Here is a 22512-nt window from a genome sequence, read left to right as displayed (position 1 = left end):
AATTTTATTTTCAACCTTCTCGTTTGCCGCGTTTTCTTGTAGATTATTCGAAATTTTCTATTTTTGATTTTCATCTTCCTCGAAAATTATGTTCCAGTTTTGCCTTTCAATCAAACTTTTTTCAGAATTTGTCGTTGGAAGCCGTTTTGCTGCTCTCCATCCCTATCTTATTCCGGCTACAACCAAACAGCTCGCTATAAAAGGTTAGAATCAATTGCTTTTCATGTTTCAGGTTTCCGTTTCCTGTTACTCGTATTATTCTGTGTGGATAAAATTATAGAAAAAAAATCGAATCAGTTATTCTCAAGTTTGAAGTTATTCCGATAACTAGTCGCATGATTAGGGTTTTTGAATGTTGCCCCAAACAAGTTTAATACGTAAAAGGAGAGACCTCTCAGAATTCACCCCCAATGTAGAAGTTCTTTATAAAAATTTAGACAATTAGAATTCCAAAAAAAAAATTATGCTCAATTGAGTGATATGATCACATCGATGAACCAGATATGCTCAATTGATCATTCTATAATGTCCTTTTTAGATCAGCTATTCTATGCGACTGACCAATTTGGACTTGGAGCACAAAGAAAAGCATTGATAACCATGATTTGAGTTTTTGGACAAAGAATATTGTGATTTGTGAGATCTAAAACATATATGTGAACCCTGGTTTGGTCTTCTAATCTCCTCAACGTATGACCAAAGTCTAGCATGGTGTTCTATTACGCTACCTTCAATGAGACTCAAAACATGTTTTTTGGCCTTCCCACGCTGACCAACACTAACCTCAATGCCAAACTTCTTTGCAAGATTTCCTTGGTTCAGTGAAACCTAATCCAAACATAGGTTCCAATGGAACTCAACTTCAAGTTCCTTTCAAAACTATAGAATCCAAGCATAGGTTTCAGATCTTATTCCCAAAACAGACTTTTTTTTTTCCATGTTGATTATTACACGTGGCTAAAAGTATGAACGAAAATGTGACATGGCTTGACACATCGTCTAGGGAACTGGCTTACCCCTTCAAGTTGTAAAAAATGGTATTTTTGACAAAATATGATTAGGGAGTACCAAATGAGTGTAAGAGTGAGAGGTTATGGGCATATAGTATAGTGATATTAACCCATTACTTAAAGTAATTATTGAAGCAGGAAAACACAAGTGGTATAGATTTGATGAGTAGAAGGGGTTCACTGGCACTGCTACAGAGAAACAAGTATTCAACAAAGAAAATGGTGATGCTGGAAGGAAACATATAATGACATATAAACTTAAAAAAGAAAAAAAAAAGTTAAAAGGTGTGGGGCATTCCGAGAATTGAACTCGGGACCTCTCGCACCCTAAGCGAGAATCATACCACTAGACCAAATGCCCAGTTGATGTAACTATTGCATTTATAGTATTATACTTTATGCAGTTAGTTAATAGTTATATAAATGCTGCGAGTACATAATAGAAATAAAAACAAATAAGTGGTAGCAGAAATATATCTATTTATTGGTAGGCAGTTGCATATTATATTTTCACCAAGTAAGTTGGTGCCTAAAAGCATCTTGATAAAGAATATTGTATATTTACATTACATATTTGCTTATTCTGGTAATGAAGCTACATATGCTTTTCATAATTAATGGATAATTGTCAGGCAGAAGTAATTGCTGATGAGTTCAATTTACTGATAAAGAATCTTAATTAGATCTGCAAGCACATGTTAATTTGTTGTGCATATAATATAATATTTTATTGGGATTTTTTAATATGTGCCCTAAAGACACATATAAGAAACACTTTCCCTTAATTCATGCTTCTTATATTAGAAAATGTCTTATTTATTTAGGAGGTAGAGTTATTTCCCCATGTCCTTAGTTGACTTTACTTTATATCAGTAGTAGAATATGACATCAAACAAAATATTGGCACTTGAATTTTTTTATTATAAAATGTTTTGATTTTGTAAAATAAAAAAGGGGCATTCCGAGAATCGAACTCGGGACCTCTCGCACCCAAAGCGAGAATCATACCACTAGACCAAATGCCCACTTGCTTGAGTGTGACTCTTTTGTTGCATATCACCTTATTAGTTGAAATATTCATTTGCTTACATCACATTGTCTCAAGTATGGAAGACCAGTGAATATGGGTAAACAGTAACCCATGATGCCAACATCAAACTCAGATAGGAGGGAGTGGATGCTTAATATCAGGGTAGTGGAGTACTATAGGTCTTAGTTTCTTTCATTTTTGATACGTTTGTGCTTTAATACAATATCTAACTACTTATTTTCAGCTCTATTGCTAGAATCAACTCTCTTTTTCCTTTCTATTCCCCATTGTGTGCTTTGCATATTCATATGTAGGCTGGAGGTCATCTTTGGAATTAATCTCTTTACCCTCTGAAGGTGGTGGTGGAGATATGCCTGTCTACATCTAACCTTCCCTTGTGGTCTTGTGATCTGAATTCTCAACTAATCTCAGCTTATCAACTCTTCCTTCCATTACCCAAAACTATTCAATTTCAAACTCCTCCCACTTTTCTCTGCTTTTTTTTTTTTCAAGTTATCTTTGATTTGCTATTCATGTTGTGTTCTACTGTTTCTAATGTCACATCAATCAATAGTATTTTTTTTTTTAGTTTGCAGAATTGTATAAATGGTCCCTTTGTAATAGTAAAATTATAGAAATGGTCCCTATGTCGGCAAAATGCAAATATTACAGAAATAGTCCCTGTATTTTTAATTTGTAGAATTACAGAAATGGTTCCTATGTAATAGTAAAATTACAGAAATGGTCTCTGTGTTATAGCAGTAATGTAAAAATTACAGAAATGGTCCATGTGTAATAGTAAAGTTATAGAAATGGCCCATGTATAATACTCGTTTGAAACAAAATTGTAGAAATGGACCCCATGTAATAGAAAATGACTGAAATGGTCCTTCTGTCCTTACATATTGCAGGAAATAACCTTTTGTATTAGTTTGTTCTGTCGAAAATAACCTTTTGCACATATAAGATTAATAAACTATTGCAGGCTTAATAGAAATAAATGAAAGTAGGATGCTATAATACATATATAAATGAAAGTACATTGCTAGTATCAACTTTTTTTTCCCTTACTCCCTCTTTCTATTCCCCATTGGTGGTGTCCCCTTGTGGGAGTGAAAATTTGATCTCAATTCTTAAAACTATTCAATTACAAACTCCTCCCATTGCGTTCTCTGTTTTTTTTTTTTAAGTCAACTTTGATTTGCTATTAAAAACAACTCATATGCTTAAACATTATTTTTTTTTTTCTGATTTCTTGTGGTTGATTTGGACAAATTTCTCAACACACTGAACAAAAGATAGAAGAGAGGCAACACCCACCCCTACACAGGATTCACTATATATATATATATATATATATATATATATTAAACAGTACACACAAGTTTTTTTTTATGAATGTAATTAAAAAGTAGAAACTGCCCAGCCGTACCCATGAGTTGAGAGTTAATTTGATAAGAATTTTGTCAGATCTACAACAACATGATAATATGATATACTATCCACTCTGTTTTGAAAAGCATTAGAGTTGTCTTTGGTTCATATTAATACTAGAATATCAGATTAAGTAAAGTAGTGGAGCTAAAAAATATATGAAAAATGAATTGATTATGTTGAAGAAAAAGGAAGGGAATTTAAGGGGGCATTCCGAGAATCGAACTCGGGACCTCTCGCACCCAAAGCGAGAATCATACCACTAGACCAAATGCCCATTCTGTTGTTGATTGATACTATTATTGCATTTTTATAACAATTTATACTTTATGCATTTATTAAAATGCCATACACAAAAAAGTAAAATAATTACTAGCATAAAGATATCTTATTCTGGTAGGCAGTTACATATTTTCACCATGTTGGTCCCTAAAAGCATCTTCACAAAGAAAGAATAGTGCATAGTTACATTACATATTTGCTTATTCTGGTAATGAAGTTCATGTGCTTTTCATGAAGCTGCAACATTTCAAGATTTCTCCCCATGAATTGGCATTTATTGTCTGAAATATGTGACACTAGTCAACTTTGAGGTGCTTCCACTTCCACATATGTTTTTTGGACTTTTATTTATGTTTTCTACATGACTCTCATGTAGAGTTCGCTACTGGAACCGAGTGACCATAATTTGATTTGAGGCTACAGTGAGTGAGTGTGTGAGTTAAGGTTTTCACTTGCTGTCCACTCCTAAGCTGGCTTATGTCATATCTTTGCAAAGCTCATTTTGAAATTGGAAGCATATCTATTTCTTAATTCTAATAGTGAAAGATTACAAAGTTCTGGGCACAGATACTTATACTAATATACAACTAGTCTAGTTTTGTTTTATGTGGAAGTAGCTAGACTGCTGTAATAGTATCTGCTTTCTGCTGCCTTTATTTAACCCAACATTCTTTTTTCACCACCAATCAGTTGTGGGCTCACATTTCATGTATGTGTTTGGGGTTTGTTGTTGCGTGGGGTGGTAGAAATAAGCGAAAGTAAGATGCTATACTTCACAAGTAAATGAAAGTAGGTTGCTATTTCATACATTTAACCCTAAAATAGAAAAATGAGTAAAGTGTGTGTGGGGCATTCCAAGAATTGAACTCGGGACCTCTCGCACCCTAGGCGAGAATCATACCACTACACCAAATGCCCATCTTGTTCTTGATACTTGATACCATTGAATTTTTAGTCATTTACTTTATGCAGCTAGTTAATAATACAAAATTACAAATGCAGTAAGTACATAATAGAAGTAAAAATAAATAAGTGGTAGCAGAAAGATATCTATTTATTGGTAGGCAGTTGCATATTATATTTTTACCAAGTAAGTTGGTGCCTAAAAGTATCTTCACAAAGAAAGAATAGTGTTACTGTATAATAGTTACATTACATATTTGCTTATTCTGGTAAATGAAGTTACATATGCTTTTCATATTTAATGCATAATTATCAGGCAGAAGTAATTGCTGACGAGTCCAAAAGTACTGATAATGAATCTTTTCAGATTTGCAAGCACAAGTTAATATTTTATTTAGGAGGTAGAGTTGCTTCCCCACGTCCATAGTTGACTTTACTTTATATTAAATGTAGAATATCATATTAAACAATATATATATATATATATATATATATATATATATATATATATATATATATATATATATATATATGTTGAAAAAAGGAAGGGGGGCATTCCGAGAATCGAACTCGGGACCTCTCGCACCCAAAGCGAGAATCATACCACTAGACCAAATGCCCACTTCTTGATGTATTTGTTATGACCTTGCTTCAAATATGAGTTTACCGCTATTACATTGTCTCAAGTATGTATTGTGAGACGAGTGAGTTTGAGCCTTGAGGTGCTTCCATTTCCACATATGATTTTTAGACTTTTATGTTTTATAATACTCTGATGCTATTGACTGGTAAATTTGTTGTTAAGAAAAGCAGAAATAGTACAACCAATGAGAAAAGGAAAACACTCAAGATTTGCTTTATTTATGTTATCTTTGCAAAGCTCATTTGGAAGCATAGATCTATATCTATATCTTATAACAAAGGGCATGTGGCCTAGCGGTGTCATAAGGTGTGTGATGGGAAAAACGCAGCCACAACGGTAAACAAAAATGCGGAATAATACTTCGTTTGACTAAACTATTCCCGTCTTGAATGAACCTTTTAGGATGCAAACAAATAGGATATTTTTACTTGCAACAAAACAGCCCCAATGCAAGTTATATGATCAATATAATCAACCCAAAACTATAAGTAATCAACCAATAACGACACCAGAATTTTAGCGTGGAAACCTCTCAAGAAAGGAGAGTAAAACCACGGGACTACTAGAGCCGCTTCAAATCCACTATCACTAATATTTGAGCAATACAAAAATCTTCTCTAGATGTACTAGAGGCATACAATAATCAAGCATATGGAATCAAATAAGCGAAGACAAAGAAGAATATCACCAAAAACGTTCTTGATTTCCAGCAGCAAACAGAGGCGACGATTCCTGAGTCTCTGGAGCTGATCTCGGAGATTCAACCATTGGATCTGAAGGGCCCAAGTGTTAGGAAGCTGCTGTCTAAAAATCAAAGGAAACGGACCGTTGGATCTCCGGGAAATTACCAAACACTGCAGGTGTATCTTCAAAAACGGGAATTAAGAAAAAAAACCCTCTTTTGCTTCTTGCTCTCTCTTACTCTCTTAGTGGCTGAAAACCTTTTTATGTGTTAGTGAAATTAGGGCATGTCCCACATATATATACATGGGCTAAATAAGTGGGCTTTCCTCATGGGCTAACAAACCCAATAGAAAACCCAACAAATCTCCCCCTTTTTGGCCTATGAGGAAGAGTTCGCCATCCCGGCATCGAGCAACATATTTTCAACTTCTCCCTTACTAAAGCTTTAGTCAACATATCGGAACCATTATCATCAGTATGAACTTTTTCAAGTTCAAACAATTTGTCTTCAAGTGCATCTCTAATCCAATGATACCTCACATCGATATGCTTTGTTCTTTTGTGAAACATAGAATTCTTAGCAAGGTGAATGACACTTTGATTATCACAAAGAACTATGTAGCGTTTTTGCATAAATCCAAGCTCTTGTATAAATCTTTTCAGCCACAATAACTCTTTGCATGCTTCTGTTGCTGCCATATACTCAGTCTCAGTGGTGGACAAGGCAACACACTTTTGCAGTCGTGACTGCCATGACACAGCTCCCCCTGTAAAAGTCATCAAATATCCAAAAGTGGATTTCATGTTGTCCTTGTTTCCTATCATATCTACGTGGAAGTACCACGTAGATATCTGAAAATCCACTTAACTGCTTCCCAATGCTTCTTTCCCGAATTTGACAGAAACCGACTAACAACACCAACTGCATGGGCAATATCTGGCCTTGTACACACCATGGCATACATCAAACTCCCAACGGCCGATGCATATGGAACTCTATCCATCTCTTCAATCTCCTTCTTAGTAGAAGGGCAATCTCTATCGGCCAGCTTAAAGTTGGTAGTTAGAGGCGAACTAACCACTTTAGCTTTATCCATGTTGACTCTGCAAAGCACCTTCTCAATGTATTGCTCTTGTGACATATGCAACTTCTTTGAAGCTCTATCTCTAGTAATCCGAATGCCAAGAATCTGTTTTGCCGGCCCCAAGTCTTTCATAGCAAAAGACTTGTTCAATTGTTTCTTCAGCTGAATAATTCTCTCTGCATTCTTGCCAACAATCAACATATCATCAACATAAAGCAATAAAATTATGAAATCATCATCACCAAACCTCTGGAAGAAAACACAGTGATCTGAAGTAGTGGTAGCCTTGCTCACCCATGACTGACTCAAATTTCTTGTACCATTGTCTTGGTGCTTGCTTTAACCCATAAAGACTTTTATGAAGCCTACACACATAGTCTTCTTTGCCTTTAACCTGAAAACCTTCAGGTTGCTCCATATAGATTTCCTTGTCCAAGTCACCATGAAGGAAAAGCTGTCTTGACATCCATTTGCTCAACCTCAAGATCAAGGCTAGCAAGCCAAACCAAGAATCACCCGAATGGAACCCATCTTCACGACTGAAGAGAAAATCTCATCAAAATCAATACCCTTTCTTTGACTGAACCCTTTGACAACCAATCTGGCCTTGTACCTAGGTCGTGAGGTATGTTCTTCAGTCTTCACTTTGTATACCCACTTGTTCTTCAAAGCTCTTTTGCCTTTAGGCAACTTCACCAACTTAAAGGTATTGTTTTCATGCAAGGAATTCATCTCATCTTGCATAGCTTCAACCCACTCTTTTTTATGATCATCTTCCATAGCTTCTGCATAACAATCAGGTTCTCCCCCATCAGTGACTAAAACATACTCATCAGCAGAATAACGGATGAAAGGATGACAATCTCTCATGGACCGCCTAAGTGGGACAAATGGTGGTATATCAGGTACCAGTAACTCTTGATGAAGATCCTCATCCAACTCTGACTGCTCTGGAACATCATTGTCATTAGTACCATGTTGTTCATCATTCTGAACATCTTCATTAATTTGCTCAAAATGTTGAGGGGGAACAGGATCCAAATCAACACGATCATCAGTATATTGAGGAACTATCTTTGTCTTCTCAATATCTTTTAAACTCTGAACTTCAACAAATACAACATCACGATTCCTTACGAGTTTCTTCAGAACTGGATCATATAACATGTAACCGAATTTATCTTGGCCATAACCAAGGAATATACACGGCTTGGTTTTCACTTCAAGCTTTGATCTTTCATCTTTGGGAATATGCACAAAAGCCTTGCATCTAAAGACTCATAAATGACGATACGAAACATCTTTTCCACTCCAAACCCTGTCAGGAACATCAAAAGACAAAGGAACACAGGGAGTAAGATTAATAACATGTACCGCTGTATTCAAAGCTTCTCCCCAAAAAGAATCATGTAATCCTGCATGTGAAAGCAAACATCTAACTGTTTCACCCAATGTTCTATTCATCCGTTTTGTTAAACCGTTCAACTGTGGTGTCTTTGGAGGAGTCTTTTGGTGCCGAATACCTTACTCTCTACAATAAGCATCAAAAGGACCAATGTATTCACCGCCATTATCTGTCCGAACACACTTCAATTTCTTCCCAGTTTGTCTCTCAACCAAGGCATGAAACTGCTTAAACACATCCAATACTTGATCTTTAGTCTTCAAAGTATAAACCCATACCTTCCTTGAATAGTCATCGATGAATGTGACAAAATACAAGCAACCCCCAAGTGTCCTAGTCTTCATGGGACCACATACATCGGAATGTACCAGATCAAGTATATTCTCCTTCTTGGAAGGAGGATGACTCTTAAAGGAAACTCTATTTTGCTTACCTGCCAGACAATGAGAACATCTCTTCAAATTCATATCATGCACACTGGTCAACACATTTTTCTTCAACAACAAAGACATCCCCTTTTCACTCATGTGACCAAGTCTCTTATGCCACAAATCGGTCATGTCACAATGTATCGATGCATGGATCGATTCTTTGGAGATCTTCGGGTGTGTCATGTATAACTTTGAGCTTCTTTCACCTCTTGCCACAATCAAAGAACCACGAGTGAGTTTTCAAATGCCACCACCAAAGGTACTATGGTAACCGTCATCATCAAGTAAGCCAACAGAGATCAAACTAAGTCTAATATCTGGAACATGTTTTACATTGTGTAAAACCAACTCCATCCCAGTCTCAAACTTCAAACAAATATCTCCGACTCCAACAATCTTTAATAACCCATTATTACCCATCTTAACATTCCCAAAATCACTAGGAGTGTAAGATGTGTAAAAATCCCTTTGTGATGTCACATGACAAGTAGCACCACTGTCAACAACCCAACTCGAATCATCATGTGCAAAATTGACCATATCATAATCACAACAAATAAAGAACTCTTCGGTAGCAGTGTTAACTTTAGCAGTATCATTACTACCATCATCTTTCTTTTGGTTGTTCTTTTTATTATTGTAATTTGCCTTCTTGTTCTCCCTTTTCAATTGTCTACAGAATCGTATTGTGTGCCCTTTTCTACCACAATGATTGCACTCATAGTCAACAAACTTTCCTTTAGATTTACTGTGATGCTTCCCTTTGTTATTTGGACTTCTACTTTGACTTCTCCCCCTGCTTTCTGTGACCAAGACATCTGAATGTGAAGAGGAACCTTGTGACTTTCTTCTCATCTCTTCATTTAAAACACCGCCTTTAGCCAATTCCATGGTGATAATACCACTGGTGCAGAGTTGGACAAGGATGTTCTAAAAATTTCCCAAGAATCCGGTAAAATGCTAAGGAGCCATAAACCTTGTAACTCATCTTCAAACTTGATACCCATTCCTGCAAGCTGATTAATAATTCCCTAGAAAGAATTCAAATGATCACTAATAGGATTTCCATCATGGTACTTCAAGCCAATCAACTGTTTAATCAGGAACAATTTATTGTTCCCGGTCTTCCGAGCATACAACTGCTTAAGCTTGTTCCACAAAGTATGAGCATGAGTTTCCGCGCTAATATGGTTCAAAACATTATCATCAACCCATTGTCGAATATACCCACAAATTTTTCTATGCAAAATATTTCACTCTGCATCTGTTTTATCATCGGGTTTTTCAGTATTAAACACAGACATGTAATAATCCTTCACATAAAGAAGGTCTTCCATCTTGCCTCTCCAAACTTGATAATTAAAACCATTCAAATTTACAATCTTATTTGTATTAGCTTCCATTGTTCAAACAAGTAACCTAATAACAAGAACCACGCTCTGATACCAATCTGATGGGAAAAACGCAGCCACAACGGTAAACAACAATGCGGAATAATATTTCGTTTGACTAAACTATTCCCGTCTTGAATGGACCTTTTAGGATGCAAACAAATAGGAAATTTTTACTTGCAACAAAACAGCCCCAATGCAAGTTATATGATCAATATAATCAACCCAAAACTATAAGTAATCAACCAATAACGACACCGGAATTTTAGCATGGAAACCTCTCAAGAAAGGAGAGTAAAACCACGGGACTACTAGAGCCGCTTCAAATCCACTATCACCAATATTTGAGCAATACAAAAATCTTCTCTAGATGTACTAGAGGCATACAATAATCATCATATACTTGGAACTAAATCACATCAAGCATATGGAATCAAATAAGCAAAGACAAAGAAGAATATCACCAAAAACGTTATTGATTTCCAGCAGCAAACAGAGGCGACGATTCCTGAGTCTCTGGAGCTGATCTCGGAGATTCAACCGTTGGATCTGAAGGGCCTAGGTGTTAGGAAGTTGCTGTCCAAAAATCAAAGGAAACGGATCATTGGATCTCCGGGAAATTACCAAACACTGCAGGTGTATCTTCAAAAACGGGAATTAAGAAAAAAACCCTCTTTTGCTTCTTGCTCTCTCTTACTCTCTTGGTGGCTGAAAACCTTTTTATGTGTTAGTGAAATTAGGGCATGTCCCACATATATATACATGGGCTAAAAAACCCAATAGAAAACCCAACAGTGTGTTGGAAAGGGGTTGAGGGTTCAAGTCCCATGGTGGACATGTCATAGATGTAGGATTAGGGAGTGTAAATGATACACATACACAGTCCTCATACATGGAGTCAAACACAGTGCTTGTTATTTGTGAATTGTGAATTGTGAATTGTGAAAGCCCAATCCAACACAAAAGTCCAAATAAGTTTACTGTAACATGCTAAAAGAGTATTGTGGAAGTCTTAACATAATCAACTAACTGGATTACCCGGTTTCACTAATCATCAACAAATTTGTTAGCATATTTTAAATTTATGGCTAGTTGATAGGTTTACCCTAATTTTTTCATATATACAGTTTCCTTTTCTGTCATATTTGTAAATAAAATACTAATTTTGCTTTCTTTGGTAAACTTAATTATGGCAAGAAAAGGTTTTCAAATAACAACATGAATATTTTTATTTGTAATAAATGTGGCCAAAAGGGACATACATTGGGAAGGTGTTTCAAATTAATCGGATACCCAAAGGATTATAAAGGTAAAACTGATACTCAAATTTAATACAAACATATTGCTAATAATTGTACTTGGACTGATTCAAAAGAATAATTCCTTACCATCTTCTGCAACTTTACTTTTTCTCCTTATCAAATCACTAAAATTCTGAGTCTTTAGTGACAACCAAGGAGGCAATGTTGTGGCTAATCAACATTTTACAAAAAATAATTAAAAAAATCTTGATAATGTTGCTATTTTTGATCTTAAATTGAAGGTGGATCACCCTTATAAGACTTCTGCTAAGATTAATAAGATTGGCAATTTGTATCTGTCAGATTCTGTGGTTTTACTTGATGTCTTGGTGTCCTGTAATTCAATGTGAACTTAATGTATGTTCACATGGTTGGTAAAGATAATAAAATTCAAATGGTTTTTTTTTTTCAAAAAAAAATGAGTGTTATTTACAGAAAATATCGACAGTGGGGATGTGTAGTGAAATTGGGGGATTGCATTTTTCAATCAAGGTAATAGTAATAAGTTTAAGGCTAATTATATGTCTAATCCTATATGTATCATGTGTAAAGCCAATTTACCTCTGGGATCTAAACCACAATCACGGGTGTAAATGAGAATTACCAACACCTAGTCACATAAGAAACTTTGTCCCATCCTTCAAAACCCTTTATAGCATTCATCCAACACACCCAAAAATCACCTGTGTTTTTAGACAAATATAGCATCATTAGGGGTGCAAACGAGCCAAGCTACTCGTGAGCTACTCGAGATCGGATCGTTAAAAGCTCGACTCGAAACCAATTTTAAAAAAGCCCGAGCCGAGCTCGAGCTTAATGTTAAGCTTGTTTATTAAACGAGTTCGAGCTCAAGCCTATGTCACAAAGCTCGATTAGGCTCGCGAGCCTAAACGAGCCTTTATATATTATTATTTATATATATTAAATTAAAAACATATTAAGGGAATTGTGAATTTCGGGTATTAGTAAACGAGCTTTTTAACGAGCTCGAGCCGAGCCTGGCCAGGCTTGGCTCGTTTGCACCCCTAAGCATCATACATTCATCCTTAGTGAATATTTCACACAAAACCCCTCAAACCCTGGTTTGAAACGCAATATGAAAGTACGTTGTTATTTTTTGCATTTAATTATAATCCACAAATAGAAAAATGAGTAAAGTGAGTGTGGGGGCATTCCGAGAATTGAACTCGGGACCTCTCGCACCCTAAGCGAGAATCATACCACTAGACCAAATGCCCATTTTTGTTTAGTCTACTGCATTTATAGTCATTTACTTTCTGTTGTGAGTTAATTATATAAATGCAGTAAGTACATAATACTAGTAAAAATATAACAGGTAGCAGAAAGATATCTTATTCTGGTAGGCAGTTGCATATTATATTTTCACCAAGCATCTTTTCAGATATGAAAGCACATGTTTTGTGGTATATAAATTAAAATGTGTCCATTTTGAGTAGGTAGATCTGTTTCCAGAAGTCCTCGATTGACTTTAGTGAGTAGAATATTAAATTAAACAAAATGGATGCACTTAATTTTTTATATATAAAATGTATTGATTTTGTTGAGGAAAAAGATTGGGGCATTCCGAGAATCGAACTCGGGACCTCTCGCACCCAAAGCGAGAATCATACCACTAGACCAAATGCCCACTTCCTTCATTTATCTATCTCTTTCTTTTTATTTCTTGAAATATGAGTTTGCTAAATCTGAAATGTGTAAAAACCAGTGAATTTGAAGTGCTTTTACATGTGATTATTCACTGCAATTTGTGAGAGAGTAGTTTGAGGCATGAATGTGAATCAAGGAGTGCTTGGCACTTGATGTCTTAAGTTTGCTGATCTTATGTTTGCAAAGCTCGTATGCAAAGACATCCATTTTTAATTGTAAAAGTTTATATATTGCATATCCTGGGCATGTACTTGTTTTGTTAATATATGCAACCTATATATGTAATTGTAAACTAATAGAATACCCACATATTGAAGCAAAATAGTATTATATAGCTAGATATAGACAATTGTATGATTAAAAATAACTAAATCATTGCCATAACTATGAAATAATATTTTTTTATATTAAATTTAAAATATGTTATTTAACATTGTCATTATATTGAATCATATAAGTGAGATATCTATTACAACCTATGGAAAGAGTTGTGATTGTTATAATTATTGAACATAATTTTCATTATAAAATTAAAAAATAATATGGTTTAAGATGAATATTTGATTTGAATTAAATTATCCCAACGATATCTACTTGTTGTTTGGGCATTAATAAAGTTATGTATAGTTTGCGGTTTAAAATGATTGATAATTGTTATTATATATAATTACTAATTCACAACCTCTTCTCATAGTGGATTACAAATGTCTTAATTTCTCATACCTCTTTCCACGTGTTTCTGTTTCTGCGGCCATTTTCACTTTTTCCACCGCTTACGTTCTACGTCTCTCCTTTCTTTTGCTCTTTGCTAGACGATTGTTGGTTTTCTTTCCAGGTTAGTCTGTTCGTTTTTCCTGCTTCTTTTGTTCCACCACTGCCAGGATACAATATGTGTTTGTTTCTTCTGCATCTCCTTTCTTACTCACCCTTTAATCCTCCACCCCTCTTTTTTATTGCTTTCTCTTCCCAATTGTTCCACTTTTTTCTGTTTCGTTTATTCTGCTTCATCTCCCTTCTAGCGACGTTGCTTCTCTCTTCCGCCACCATCGGCGGTCCCGATCCTTCCACACTTACCGAATTCTTCTTCTACTCTGATTATCACTCTATCTCCTCCCTTTTAATTTCTCAGAACGAAGATCATGGAAACAAAGGCCGAAGCAATACCCAGAATACCGCCGCCGCCACAGGGATCAGCGCCTTTATCGATCTGACCCGTGTAACCGATAACTGTTAAGATAGTAACGTAAAGGAAGAGAGGGGTGGCAACGAACTCGGCAATCACAGCTCTGTACAATGACCACTTGCTCAGCTCCTTGGGTTCTATGAATGACACCGATGGTGGGTCGTGGTAGTCCTTCGCCGTGTCTCCAACTTCTGCCACTTCTTGTGTCATGTTGAAAAGAGAGAAAGATGAGTTTTAGAGAAAGTGGTGGTGGTTGCAGGTAAGTTTAAATTTCGTTTTTTGGTTTCCTTATAATTTGGAGCCCTAATTTGCTTTCATACATTCTTATATTAAATTATTGTAATTTTCAGCACTTAACAAGGTACACGAGATACGAGATAGAATGTTGCATTTGGTAAAGATGATGATTTGGATTTAGTTGGCTTTCCTACCAAAGATATAAAGAGAGCTACACTTTTTCTTGTGGGTTTTCTAGGTTTCTTACACAATCTGGGTTTCTTAATCTGTGGATGTCTTCTTCCTGGTGTTGTGTGGGGGAGGTGTTAATTAATAAGCTTAAATGTTTAACTGGTGAGGGGCATAGTTGGAAATTGTTGATTGTGATGATCACCAACAGTTTGCCTTCGTTTACAGGTGCTTCTATAAAGAATGTTGAAGAAAGAGGACTTATCATAAATTTTTTCATTCGTATGAGGTTTGTTCTTCTAAATTCTGCATCCAATATTGTCTCAAGAAGAACATGGATCATATTCAGATTCGCCTAATGAACAAAATAAAACAAAAAAAGTGATTGGTAAGTTACAACGTTTTTAATTTCTATAGGTCAAGGCAAAGACGACATGGAAGCAGAAGATGGTCAATTCATTGACAGTGTTCTGAGGCATCAGCGAAAGGGCATGGCAGAAAAGGACACTCACAAGATCTTTTTCTGAAGTACAAAATGTAAGTATTTCTATTGTTACTTAACATTGTCAATTTTATGATATTACAATTTCCTTTTTAATCATTTTTTTTGTTTGTTGTCAGCTCAGTGGCTCTAAAAAAGTTGTAGACTACAATAACAAACTTATGGAGGATATAAGGCACATGAAAATAGCATCTCAAGAGGAGGTAATGGTTATATCTCTCGGCTCTTCCATAATTGTGAATTTGCTGTAGGGATTTAGGTTTTTGTTGTTACTCTCTAAGTTCTTATTGAGCACATTTAACACTTACAAATTACTTTTTTTTTTTATCGCACCTGATTGAAGACCATGCTGATTGATAATGGCAACTTTGTTAAACCGGAATATGGTTTGAAACAAGGTAAAGGTGAGTGGCACATTATAATTTTGTTGTAGCTCTATACTGGTTCTTATGACATACATGCTTTACAGTTCAGTTTCTTATTAAACAATAAACTTAAAACAATGACATTACATGATAATTTCTTTTCTTTCGGTCGATTATGTCATTTTCTTATCCACGTCCATCTTTCTTGGCAGGGTTTTTTTGTTGAAAGGGCTTCAATTGGTAATTTAATACAAGTTCCTGGAGTCTATTGATGACAAAAAGGTACGGTTTTATTGCTTCTTCAACAAAACAAATAAAATGCTAAATCTTAATGACAAAGACTAACATCAAGAGAGGTTCTGAAATAAGCTTTCTTACATGTAAAATTTATGTAAAAAAGATGAATCTGAAAAGTAACCATATGATTAAACTCGATAATTCTGATATAGAATGGATAACTGTTATGATGGCTTCTTAAATTGGCCTATTTTGATATTATATAAAATACAGAAAAAAAAAAATTTGGTTATTAAACTATTAATTTTTAACAATTTATATATCCACCTAACTATTATGATGAAAATTGTAAAAAGAAACAGTTCAGTGGCTAAATTTATATAATTATCTTTTTTTTTTTAATATTTTCCAAATTAGGTAACAGGGAAAAATGTTTCTTTATCAACCATTGTGAACTATGGTCATCTTTGCAATTGCTAAATTATGCTCTTTCTATATGCCTATTTAAGTATTTATCAACATCCAACATATTAGGATTGATTTCACAAACACAAATCTGAGTTCCTCACTACAAATCATCTTAATGTGTGTCTTATATGGCTCTGCGACTAACACTATTGATTGTTTCTAAAATCCTTTAAATGATATCACCTGTAAAAAGAGGTGATATGGCCTTAAAAATAGTAAAAAAAAAAACGGATTTAGGTAAAGGGTAATAACGTAAAAAGAAATGATGTCATAATTTGATGCAACCTTGGTGAAGACTTTCCAACCAATTGGCTTTTTTATTCTTCATTTACTTCCTTAAATCCAACAGTGTATTAAGACACCAATGCATGGACTTATCATTGTAAAATAATAGATTAATCAGAAATTTATGAATAAAGAAACAGGAAAGCAATAACAGTTCAATGGTTTTTGTTTTATGGCAGAAAGTTGATGATGTATCCTTTGATGTGCATAGCTATGTGGTCTAGATGGGGACATTCATGAACTTGGTCAAGACAAAAGAGAAAAATGTGTTATTTTCTAACTTTCTTAATGAAACTAAAATATTTATTTGGTATAGATCATAGAGTTATATGTTTTTTTGTTGTTTGTAACAGGTAAATCATCCAAAAAAGGATAATTGTATGACATCTTAACATGTAACTACTTGCACCTATTTTTCTTTAAAAAAAACTTATATTTTGATTTTATTGGATTATCTTTTTAAAAAAGGCTCACGTAATGTTATGTTTTTTCAAAACAACTAGACAGATAAATAGTTGGATGTCTTCATTAACTCCATTATCTATTATGTTTTTGTTGTTTGTAACAAGAAAAGTAACACAAAACAATGATTTTACTACATCTTACATATAGATTATGGATTATATCTATCAGTTTTTAAAATTTTTTATTACCATTGCATTTTTGATCTGATTCAAACCCATGTGGTTCTAAACCCGCGCAACGCGAGAATCTTCCCTAGTTCTAAACTAATTTAAGAATTATTTGCGTAGTAATTTTTCAAATTTGATCATTATTGTTTTTTCAAATATAAATATTTGTTTTCAAAATAACATACTTTTTAGACTTATATAACTTTTAGCTGAATACAAATTTTGATTTAATGTTATTTTTAAAACTACATATTTAGATATTTTTAAGGGAAAATAACTCTGTAGCCCATTGAATTTTTAACTTTTGGTTTAAATGGTCCAAAAAGTCTCTTCTCGTTCCAGGGGGCCTTAAGGTTCGTTTTGTTGGTTCTAAATACACACTTTGGACAAAACGGTTAAACAGGTTACCCCTTATGTCGGTTCATATAAAGAATTTTTAATTTAAAAGAAAAATAAAGCCTTTAAACTCATATTTCTTTATTTGAAAACCATGAAAATTTATGCATCATTGAGAACACTTTCATCTAAAATATATAACCCAAACTTGTTCAAAATCTTTAAACTCATATATCATTTAAACCCATTGACAACTCAAATTTGATCATTTACCCGTATTCGAAGACATGAACGAAACACAAATTGCCATTAGAATTAATCACTAATGAAATAAATCACTCGATGAAACGAAAATTACACTCAATTTTGAATCATTATCCAATCAAAATATCCAGTTTTGATACATCTCCAACTTATTGAAAACCAGCAAAACTCACATCTCCTTCAATTCGAAATCGACCTTTACAGCACCATCGAAAGTCCAACTTTGATATAACATCCTCTCTTCAAAAATTCATTTAGATCATCATCGTCACCAAAAAAAATCGAAAAGAATCATTTTTATGCCAACAAAATTCAACCAGATCCAAGTTTTCACAACCGTCGAGAGCTCCATTTCAATCCAAGCACCATCAAAACATAGTCAACATTTCACTTTGAAACAGTGATGGAAAAAGCTCCATCGAATCGAAGTAGCAACATATTTTTCATCGACTCAACACAACAAAAGTGAATCATAATTTCGACAAACAACTCACAATCAATAAACTAATTGATTTTTGGATCAAACATGGTTAAGTGGCGAACATGATGATGAACAAAAACCCTAAAATCTGCCGCCAATGAATAGATTCAACCAATAACAAAAATTAATGATGATAATAAAAAATTTAAGCTCAGTCAATTATTGAGGAATAAATATGTAGATCCACGGCGAGATAGCATGAAAAATGATGAATGAATAAGAAGAAAAATTAAATATCCTCATATATTTTATTCATACTCATCCTTCCATCCATGCTAAATGTTGACATGTGTATTTGTAACATCCATAAAATTCGAGCCAATTTAAAACTTTTTAAATCATTTAAAACCATTCAATTATTACAATTTGTTTTCAGAATAGTTTAAACATCAGAGTTCCCAGAAATCATAATCATCAATTGAGGAAGTGTACAGTCACGCATTCGCCTTCGCGCGGCCATCCACTAAACTTGAAACAATAAACTGAAATTGTAAGTCCGAAAGCTTAGTGAGTTGCCCCAAAATACCAACGCCATACCGATAACCATATCATATAAACATATAAGCAACATAACAACCATGCATCTCGAGTCTACAGTGTGACCGGTCCGCCCACATCGGGCCTTCAAACAATCATGTGCACATAAATATCATATGCTAGCATGTATATAACAGATAATCATACCGATCTAACAGATCACTAACATATCACCATCCTAACTACCATGATGTAGATATAGCAGATCAATAAACATATCAAGCAAATTCCCGGATACAAATCCGATAAAGGGTCGGCCTTGGTGCCTTAGACCCTGTTGATATAGTGAGGATAACTCACCTCGTAACTGTCGACTCGAAAGATAAGCTCAAACCCTCAGATCACCGCCACAAACTCCACCACCTATATTCGCCGCACAACCATAATCATAAATTTCCAGAATGCCCCAGAAGTCCAAATAGCCATCCTTGGTCAAAGTCAAAGTCGACGGTCAAGGTCAACAGTCCATGTTGACCCGACTCGTCGATTACAACCAGCCACTCGTCGAGTTCCTTGCATAACATGCCAATTCGCCGAGTCACTTGAGTGACTCGTCAAGTTCCCAATGTTTGCGACCGTAAACTCCTTGGCCAACTCGTCGAGTTTCCCATGCAACTCGCCAAGTTCATGCGTGCCAAAAGGCAGGAAAACCCTAACTGAATTGCCGAGTCACCCTGCTGACTCGCCGAGTTGACCATGCAACTCACCGAGTCCCTTCAGTCATTTATCTATTCATATGTTTTTTAAGCCATGATAAGGTTCCATATTGCAGATCCAATTCCCCAAGGCATGTTTATCTAGTAAAGTTGCAAACTTTACGTGCATGCAAGACTCTAAAGTCTTATAATGACAAAACCAAGCTTGTAATGGAGTTTTACACATAAGGAGATGCTCATAACTGCTAAAGCTAAAAGCTTTATGGACCTAGAGACCACAGAGAGTTCAGATATGAAGTTGCAACTTCAGATCTTAGCTCATACACAAGAAAAGCTTCCTAATATGCTAGAAAATCCCTATAATTCACCCAAAAGAGATCTAGAATGAAATGAGGTCAAGATAACGACTTGATACCTTCTAAAGGATGCCAATTGAGGTAGATTCTAGATCCCACACGTTCCTTGCTTCAAGACTCTTGCTCTCCAAGCTCTTCTCACCAAGAATCCTTTTCCAAAGCTTAAAATACACAAATGGAGCACACTCACACAAATTAGGGTTTATGGACTATCAAGAGGTTGTAAGGGGAGGCTGAAGAGGCCAATGATCCTTTAAATGGGGCGCGAAACCCTGGATTTTAGGGTTTCATCCTCCAGCTCCTACTCGTCGAGTCCCTTCTTGGACTCGACGAGTAGGTCACTTAAACACGTGGACCAACCCGCTGCTACTCGATGAGTCAGACAACCAACTCATCGAGTGCACCTTGAATTCATGAGAATTTATAACCATAAATTGATACTCAAGAATCGGGGGGTTACAGTATTCAATTTGTGTTAGGAAGACTTGAATGTTCAATAAAAACCATGATAAAATACAAAATTAATAACGAAAGATGAAGGAATATTGTCCATAGTGATGGTACATTAGGCACACCTTATGTATACGTAAGACTAGGTACCTTATGTATGGTACTTATGACGAATAATGATAACACCCTTGTACCTTAAAAGACAAAAAAACTAAAGGAAGAAAAATGTGTAGGGTGGTTTGTGCTAACTACTACATATGCTTCACATGTTATTCAAAAACGGAAGACAAAATACCATAGACTAATAAGGATAAGACCCAAGATGACTTTTTATGATTAATTGTTGTTTAAGACGTAAACCTAAAGATGTGTGGTTAGAGACGTCAGATTAAAGATTTATAATTTAGATAAATGTCTAAGGAAAATTCTTAAAAACTAAAGACTTAAGAATTTTAAATGAAAATATGATTACTTGATAATACTTTAATATTTTAAAATGATTTTTTGGGAGTCTCATTGGATTAAGAAATGTGTTGATTCTTGAGACCATAAAATGATATTTAAGTGTATACTATAATTATAAGATATTTTATAATTTTATTACTATAAAGTGTGCCAAAAATAATATTATAAATGACAAAAGTAAAATGTTGTAAGGATGTATTTAGATGAATTATTGACAATTACTAAAAAAAGAATAATGTAATAGCTTAATGTGTTTTTGTATCTTATATACTAATCCAAACATTTATAAAAAAACATTTTGCTAGTACATAAGCTCATAAATAAAAGGATAAGTTGTTTTAAATAATCAATCACAACCAACCCCAAAGTAATTATTTTTGTTTTAACTTTTGACGATGCTAATCAAGTAGTAGTATAAAATCTATATTGATATGTGTTATGTGTTTTCTTGAAACTCTTCTTACCCTAAATTACTTTTTCTAGTCATTAAAATCAATCAATTTACCCTAGTTGTTTATATATTTCTGTGGTATTTGATTTTACTTCTGATTATTTAATATTTGTTGTTTAGGTGTAATTCCTTCAGCTTTCATACAACACTAAGAATAGGAATTTGCTAAGTTATATAGCGTACTTTGTAAAATCGTACGTCTTGCGTTTGTAGTCCAACGGTTAGGATAATTGCCTTCCAAGCAATAGACCCGGGTTCGACTCCCGGCAAACGCATTTTAGTTTTTATTATTATCATTTTCGTTTGCTGCGTTGATTAAGAAACTTCTTTCTAGTAGATTTTTGAATTTTGTTTTTATTTTCCTGGAATATCAGGTTCCTTTGCTGCATTTTAATCGAACTTTCTTCAGTCAGAATTGTTGGGATCCGTTTTGCTCTACATCCCTCTCTTACTTCGGCTACAACCAAACAGCCAGCTATAAAAGGTTAGAATCAGTTCAGTTTGCTGTTACTTGTATTATAAAAATCGAATGAATTATTTTCAAGTTTTAAATTGTTGGTGTTCTGAATTTCATGAAGTTATTCCGATAACTATGTTTGATACTCCCTAGTCGTATAATTAGGGTTTTGAATGTTGCCCCAAACAATTTTATTTTATCCCCAATGAATGTAATGCAAGTTGTGTATAAAAATTTAGACATTTACAATTGTATCATGTCTTTTTTAGATCAGTTATTCTATGTAATCCATGTCACAAGATGGTAAGTACATGAAAGAGAACCAATGTGATGAATTTTAAAAATATTCATCAATTTAGACTTGGTGCATAAATAAAAAACATCCATAACCATAACCATGAGTTGAATATATGGACAAAGAATATTGTGAGATCTAAAACATATATACATCACTTTGGTAGGTAGATTGGATTCCAGAAATCATAGACTTGACTTGGTTTATATGAAACTAAATGAATAGTGTCACCAATTTTTTTTTAATATATACAATGAGTTGATTATGTTGAAAAAGGAAGAATCATACCATTAGAGATTAGACCAATTGCCAACTTCCTTCATGTGACTCTTTTGTTGCATATCACCTTATTAGTTGAAATATTCATTTGCTTACATCACATTGTCTCAAGTATGTCTGTATGTGAGTCCAGTACTTTGA

At 34.5% G+C, this 22512-nt stretch overlaps 1 long non-coding RNA gene and 7 other non-coding genes across 10 annotated transcripts; 2 read left to right on the top strand and 6 right to left on the bottom strand.

The window, feature by feature from the left end:
- Positions 1–36: 36 nt before the first annotated feature.
- Positions 37–17158, top strand: LOC145054000 (uncharacterized). Of its 3 annotated transcripts, XR_013684650.1 has the most exons (9): positions 37–203; positions 14397–14709; positions 14801–15144; positions 15273–15392; positions 15477–15560; positions 15701–15761; positions 15935–16004; positions 16892–16978; positions 17066–17158. It is a non-coding gene; the product is annotated as an uncharacterized LOC145054000 (long non-coding RNA). The 3 variants fall into 3 exon arrangements; XR_013684651.1 differs by having other exon boundaries at positions 15701–15755; positions 16892–17158; XR_013684649.1 differs by having other exon boundaries at positions 16892–17158.
- Positions 1300–1371, bottom strand: TRNAP-AGG (transfer RNA proline (anticodon AGG)). Its single transcript has one exon. It is a non-coding gene; the product is annotated as a tRNA-Pro (tRNA).
- Positions 1964–2035, bottom strand: TRNAP-UGG (transfer RNA proline (anticodon UGG)). The gene has a single exon. It is a non-coding gene; the product is annotated as a tRNA-Pro (tRNA).
- TRNAP-UGG (transfer RNA proline (anticodon UGG)) lies at positions 3680–3751 on the bottom strand. Its single transcript has one exon. It is a non-coding gene; the product is annotated as a tRNA-Pro (tRNA).
- On the bottom strand, positions 5209–5280 carry TRNAP-UGG (transfer RNA proline (anticodon UGG)). The gene has a single exon. It is a non-coding gene; the product is annotated as a tRNA-Pro (tRNA).
- On the bottom strand, positions 12766–12837 carry TRNAP-AGG (transfer RNA proline (anticodon AGG)). The gene has a single exon. It is a non-coding gene; the product is annotated as a tRNA-Pro (tRNA).
- Positions 13176–13247, bottom strand: TRNAP-UGG (transfer RNA proline (anticodon UGG)). Its single transcript has one exon. It is a non-coding gene; the product is annotated as a tRNA-Pro (tRNA).
- A 4385-nt stretch (positions 17159–21543) lies between the features above and the next one.
- Positions 21544–21615, top strand: TRNAG-UCC (transfer RNA glycine (anticodon UCC)). The gene has a single exon. It is a non-coding gene; the product is annotated as a tRNA-Gly (tRNA).
- Positions 21616–22512: the final 897 nt, after the last annotated feature.

The sequence above is a fragment of the Lactuca serriola genome, chromosome 5 (genome assembly GCF_051521515.1).
Source record: "Lactuca serriola cultivar US96UC23 chromosome 5, Lser_US96UC23_V15, whole genome shotgun sequence".
Taxonomy (NCBI): Eukaryota; Viridiplantae; Streptophyta; class Magnoliopsida; order Asterales; family Asteraceae; genus Lactuca; species Lactuca serriola.
This window is presented reverse-complemented; position numbering and strand designations above follow the sequence as displayed.